The 6,533-nt window shown below is 45.9% G+C and overlaps 1 pseudogene; it reads right to left on the bottom strand.

Annotated features, from left to right (window-relative positions):
* Window positions 1–519: 519 nt before the first annotated feature.
* LOC126282592 (5S ribosomal RNA) lies at window positions 520–638 on the bottom strand (annotated as a pseudogene).
* Between the last annotated feature and the right edge of the window lie 5,895 nt (window positions 639–6,533).

The following is a 6,533-nucleotide window of genomic DNA, read 5'->3' as shown; positions in this document are numbered from 1 at the left end:
AAGATATTGGGAATGCAGGTTGCAAGTGTACTCTGAGATGAAGAGATTCGTACAGGAGAAGAATTCGCAGTGGGCCACAGCAAAGCAGTCCGATGACTAATTACAGACACACAAAAAAAATTCACTGTATATTTAAATAACGTATCAGATAATGTCTGCAGTTCCAGTGGCTTTCTACTGATGATGCCACTGTAAACAGAGAATTCTTGACGCTACAAACGTCTGGCGAAATGCAGGAAGATCTGTAGATTGTGGAGGGAGCGCCAATTGACACTCACCGTAAACAAATGTAACGTACTGGGAATACTTAGAGAAAAAGCACCCCGTCTCCAGGCCACAAGTGGCCCATCGGGACCATCCGACCGCCGTGTCATCCTCAGTTGAGGATGCGGATAGGAGGGGCGTGGGGACAGCACACCGCTCTCCTGGTCGTTATGGTGGTTTTCTTTGACCGGAGCCGCTACTATTCGGTCGAGTAGCTCTTCAGTTGGCATCACGAGGCTAAGTGCACCCGAAAAATGGCAACAGCACATGGCCGCCCGGACGGTCACCCATCCAAGTGCCGGTCACGACCGACAGCGCTTAACTTTCGCTGATCTAACGGGAACCGGTGTTTCCACTGCGGCAAGGCTGTTGCCAATACTTAGAGAGAAATACCCATTATTGTATCAGTAAACAATTGCTGAGTGTGCGTACGGAGCGATTTGAAGTGGAACGACGACATAAAATTAATCGCGAGTAAAGCAGAGCCCAGACTGAGATTCATCAAAAGAATCCTCAGGAAATGTAGTTCATCAACAAAGGAAGTAGCCTACAGAACGCTCGTTCGACCGATACTTGAATATTACACATCAGTGTGGGATCCATACCAGACAGGACTGAAAGAGGACTGGATGGAGCACATGCAAAGAAGAGCGGCGCGTTTCGTCACAGTTCCTAGCGCGAATGCGTCACGGAGACGCTCTGCCAACTACAGTGGCAAGCGTTGCAAGAGAGGCGTTCTGCATCGCGTTATGGTCTACTGTTGAAGTCCCGAGAGCGTATACTCCTGTAAGAGTCAGCCAATATATTGATTCATCCGACGTATATCTCGCGAGAAGATCATGATGATAAAATTAGAGAGATTCGAGGCAGCACGGAGGTTTACCAGCAATCGTTCTCCCAGCGACTGGAACAGGAACAGGGGATGGTGATATTGGTACACGAAGTACCCTCCGCTCCGCCACACACTGTAAGGAGGTTTGCGGAGTATCGATGTAGATGTAGATGTGGATATGTAGTGCGGCACTTGCGGGAGCCCTCAGGCGAGTGGGGAAACCCAGGGAAAAGCGAGGGAAAGTGTTCCCTCGCCTGTAGCCCGTAGTGTGGCAAACCTGTTCCATCCGTGACCGCGTAGGACGCGGGAAATCCTTATCTTATCTTATCTTATCGGGCGGAAACTGGCGTTACAACTTCCGTCAGGTAATGACGCAAACGTGTTCCATCCGTGCAGCTCCAACGCACAGCTGGCAGGTACAAGAAAGACGCACTTTTTTCCCTTGCTTTTTTTAGATGCGACCCACCGCGAATTTCTCTCCTGTGCCAGCCTGCTCATCTCAGAGCAGCACTTGCAACATATGTCCTCAATTATTTGTTGGCTGTATTCCAGTCTCTTCTTCCCATACAGTTTTTACCCTCTACAGCTCCCTCCAGCCCCATGGAAGATATTCTCAGAAGTCTTACTACATCTGCCATCGTCCTGTCCCTTCTTGAAAGTGTTTTCCATACTTTCTGTCCCCGCATAACATGCAGAGAACCTGCTCATTCCTTTTGCGCTATAGCGGACAGATCTTGGCTCAGGTACCAACTTTCCCATCGGTAATGCAAATAATGTTCTACGCTAATATCCATAAATTACGGGATGTTCGAAATTCATAAAACAGTTTATAGCTGTCCTCTGCAAACCACACTATGGTGGGTCGTACAGTGTACTTGAAAGTTGTCTCTACATTTGCAATTTAATTTTTTGCTTAGAGAACATTTCCTTTTCTTCAAACACGAGCTTATCTTTGCAACGCTTTTCGTATTTCTGCTATAGTCGGCTTCGATTAGTCGAAATAAGCTCTTCGGGCAACCTATTTTCGTCTCCACGGATGCACTTCGCGTCTTAGGTGGTCGGTTTAGGCCAGCAGCCAATGGCAGTCGTTCGCGGTTTGTGCAACCACAACGTGCTGCAGTTCGAATGTGTGTTTGAAATTGTGGTGCTGATTCTCGTCATATTCTGTTTGATATTTGGCGGGCGGGGTAGGTCTGGCGCTTACTGGCGTCGGTGTGAGCTGGTTCGAAGTTTCGGCATTACGGAACCGTCCGATTACACTCGTATGCTTTGACACATTACGTCATCAATAGGGCGGAAAAGCCTACTTCCAGGGTATATAAAATGGCAACGATGACGTCACGACATACACACGCCAACAAATGCGAAAAATATAAGTAGAAACTAGAGAGACAACCGCGGGAAATTGGGGATTTGGTGCAGGGACAAGCTAAATATATACCAACAAGAAACACTGCACTATCCCCCCCCCCCCCCCCCCAAAAAAAAAAACAAAAAAAAAAATCAACTTACAACATACCACTACAGCCACAAAATCAACAGGAATCGGACGTTTCCCTTGACCTATCTCAACTGCAGGTACTGATACCTAAAAGCCACCACCTACAGCTCCGAAAACGAGACCCAAAACCCAAACTCAAAAACCCAAATACCCCCATATTCACTACATCAATATAGACACCACCAACATACGTAAATATACGACACATCACAATTACTGTAGAATAAAACCAAATAAAAATTAATTACTAACAAAAGCCTGCAACGATATCACCTAGGTTGGACCCACACACATGCACACATGTACACACAGCCACACACACACACACACACACACACACACACACACACACACACACACACACACACACAACAAAAACAAAATAAACCTATAACACTCACAACCTCCCACCCATAAACCAACCCCTGTCCACCTGATCACCCCCATAAACGCAACTATAAAAGAAAAAACAGAAATGTAAACCAAAGTCAATCACAACTCACAGGGAAACAAAAACGGCAGCCAAACTGGTTCTCTACAACATAATCTCTAAACACCCCCCCCCCCCCCCCAAGCCGTAACTTGCCCCACAACCAGCACCAACAACACAACCCCACCTCCAACGCACCTACGCCCAACCCCCTCAACTCGCCAATCTAGGCCTATACATCCTCTCCAGTCTTTTTTTTTTTTTTTAAGAAAAAGAACACACACGCGATAAAAAGACAAAAATTCTCAGGGGCGCTCTTCCACCAGCAATACCCGCCCAAATGAGATTTCTGGTTGGAAGGACGCCTCTTTCCTGTACTCCCTCCCCTCCCCTTAAAACATCGTGTTAGTACAAGCCCCAGTGTCGTAATCCTTAAACTAAATACTGAGGTTTACTATTAAATGATCATAACACCTCTTCTTCCACAAAACCCTTTATGACGAAAATCCATCATACATTAAGTACTATCGTGTTCAACATACTCATCAATCAGCTCCACTAGTTCCATTTTACTACGTCCCTGCAAAAACCTAAAAACAGAGTCAGCATACCCACCCCTGAAATAACAGCTCCCCACACCCACAAACAAAGCCAAGAACTGCCCCTACCATACTTTTCCTTATGAAACTGTGATTCGTCAACTTCAGCAACAACCGCCAGTCCATCCAACTTCTCCCTACGCATCACGCATTCGACCTAACCTCACGACAAAAACGAAAACCAAGCTAAAACAACTGTCTCCCTCACACCAGTCTCACGCTCACAAAAATTTATGTAGGACCAATAACAAAAATAATACGTAAGCAACGCTATCTCCCTTATGGCCAGCCTTGGTTTCTCGAATCAGGTACTGTGTCTCACCGAACGGCAAATGTTGTCGCGCCGACAACACCACGTACACATTTTGTCGCTGGTCCTAGCAACCGGAACTCTCGCCAGCCTCACGTAGTGCCCACAAACGTGACACCTAACGCATTCAGCAGTTAGATCGAAAACCTGCAGAACCCGTATAACGTCACCCATGATACAACGTGACGATTCACTCGTAAACTTGTCTGCCATATACACTACTGGCCATTAAAATTGCTACACCACGAAGGTGACGTGCTACAGACGCGAAATATAACCGACAGGAAGAAGATGCTGTGATATGCAAATGATTAGCTTTTCAGAGCACTCACGCAAGGTTGGCGTCGGTGGCGACACCTACAACGTGCTGGCACAAGGATAGTTTCCAACCGATTTGTCATACACAAACAGCAGTTGATCGGCGTTGCCTAGTGACACGTTGTTGTGATGCCTCGTGTAAGGAGGAGAAATGAGTACCATCACGTATCCGACTATCGCGGTGCGGTTTATTGTATCGCGACATTGCCGCTCGCTTTGGTCGAGATCCAATGACTGTTAGCAGAATATGGAATCGGTGGGTTCAGGAGGGTAATACGAATCGCCGTGCTGGATTCCAAGGCCTCGTATCACTAGCAGTCGAGATGACAGGCATCTTATCCGCATGGCTGTAACGCATCGTGCAACCACGCCTTGATCCCTGAGTCAACAGATGGGGACGTTTGCAAGACAACAACCATCTGCACGAACAGTTCGACAACATTTGCAGCAGCATGGATTATTAGCTCGGAGACCATGGCTGCGGCTACCCTTGAAGCAGCATCACAGACAGGAGCGCCTGCGATGGTGTACTCAACAACGAACCTGGGTGCACGAATGGCAAAACGTCATTTTTTCGGATGAATCTAGGTTCTGTTTACAGCATTATGATGGCCACATCCGTGTTTGGCTACATCGCGGAGAATGCACATTGGAAGCGTGTATTCGTCATCGCCATATTGGCGTATCACCCGGCCATTAGTTACACGTCTCGGTCAACTCTTATTCGCACTGACGGCACTTTGAACAGTGGACGTCACATTTCAGATGTGTTACGACCCGTGGCTGTACCCTTCATTCGATCCCTGCGAAACCTTACATTTCAGCAGGATAATGCACGACCGCATGTTGCAGGTCCTGTACGAGCCTTTCTGGATACAGAAAATGTTCGACTGCTGCCCTGGCCAGCACATTATCCAGATCTCTCACCAATTGAAAACGTCTGGTCAATGGTGGCCGAGCAACTGGCTCATCATAATACCCCAGTCACTACTCTTGATGAACTGTGGTATCGTGTTGAAGCTGCATGGGCAGCTGTACCTGTGCACGTCATCCAAGCTCTGTTTGACTCAATGTCCAGGCATATCAGGGCCGATATTACGGCCAGAGGTGGTAGTTCTGGGTACTGATTTCTCATGATCTATGCACTCAAATTGCGTGAAAATGTAATCAAAAAATGGTTCAAATGGCTCTGAGCACTATGGGACTCAACGGCTGTGGTCATCAGTCCCCTAGAACTTAGAACTACTTAAACCTAACTAACCTAAGGACAACACACACATCCATGCCCGACGCAGGATTCGAACCTGCGGCCGTAGCAGTCGCACGGTTCGGGACTGCGCGCCTAGAAAAATGTAATCACATGTCAGTTCTAGTATAATATATTTGTCCAATGAATATTCGTTTATCACCTGCATTTCTTCTGCATTTTCTGTAGCTATTTTAATTGCCAGTAGTGTACATACCTAACAAAAAAAACAATAAAAAATTTGTTTTCCTTCCGTAAACTAATCAGACCTAATGAAAAATTGAAACACATAAACAACAAAAAAGCCTTAATAATTCATTGAAAAAAAAGAAAATGCTTCCACAACTCACTTTACCGCACGAATTGCCCAGACTCAAAACGACGGGAGCACAACGGCAACCAAAGCTCAAATGAACCAAATATAGGAGTTAATATCAGCACGTCAACATCCGCCACCAGAGAGCACTATCAGATACAACAACACAACATCTACAGATACAACCCACTCAAAAACACTGCGCCGTAATGACGTCACACAACACAACGCAATTACACCACAGGGCAGACGCTTTCATTGACCCAAAGTTTCTACAACGATGTAGTCTTTTCAACCACTTGCCGTGGTGACTGTTAGGGGAATGTATGTTCTTTCAGAAGTGGATTCTAAGTATTTGCACAGTTAACACGGTCGCTCTTTGTTCATACTTGCTATGAGATCCTTCTGCGTGCTGAAGTGGGAGCACGTAAGTTGTTTACTTTCCGTTAAATTTTATTGGACTAGTTATTAGTATTATTATTATTAAAGGTGAAATCTCCTCAAAAATGGAAGACGTTAACCAAACAAACGATCATTTTTTCTTTGAGTTCTTCTTGTTCTTCCGATAGGCTTTTGTTCTTTCCGAAAAGACTTGTTTACGCTCATCCAACTGTTTTTCTGTTGCTCTGGGAAAACTTCCCATTTGTCTACTTCGTTTCTCAATGTGTCTCTTTCTAGAATGTCTGCTGGTTTGCATTATTTTGGTCCTTTCGAATT

Source organism: Schistocerca gregaria, chromosome 7, assembly GCF_023897955.1.
Source record: "Schistocerca gregaria isolate iqSchGreg1 chromosome 7, iqSchGreg1.2, whole genome shotgun sequence".
Taxonomy (NCBI): domain Eukaryota; kingdom Metazoa; phylum Arthropoda; class Insecta; order Orthoptera; family Acrididae; genus Schistocerca; species Schistocerca gregaria.
This window is presented reverse-complemented; position numbering and strand designations above follow the sequence as displayed.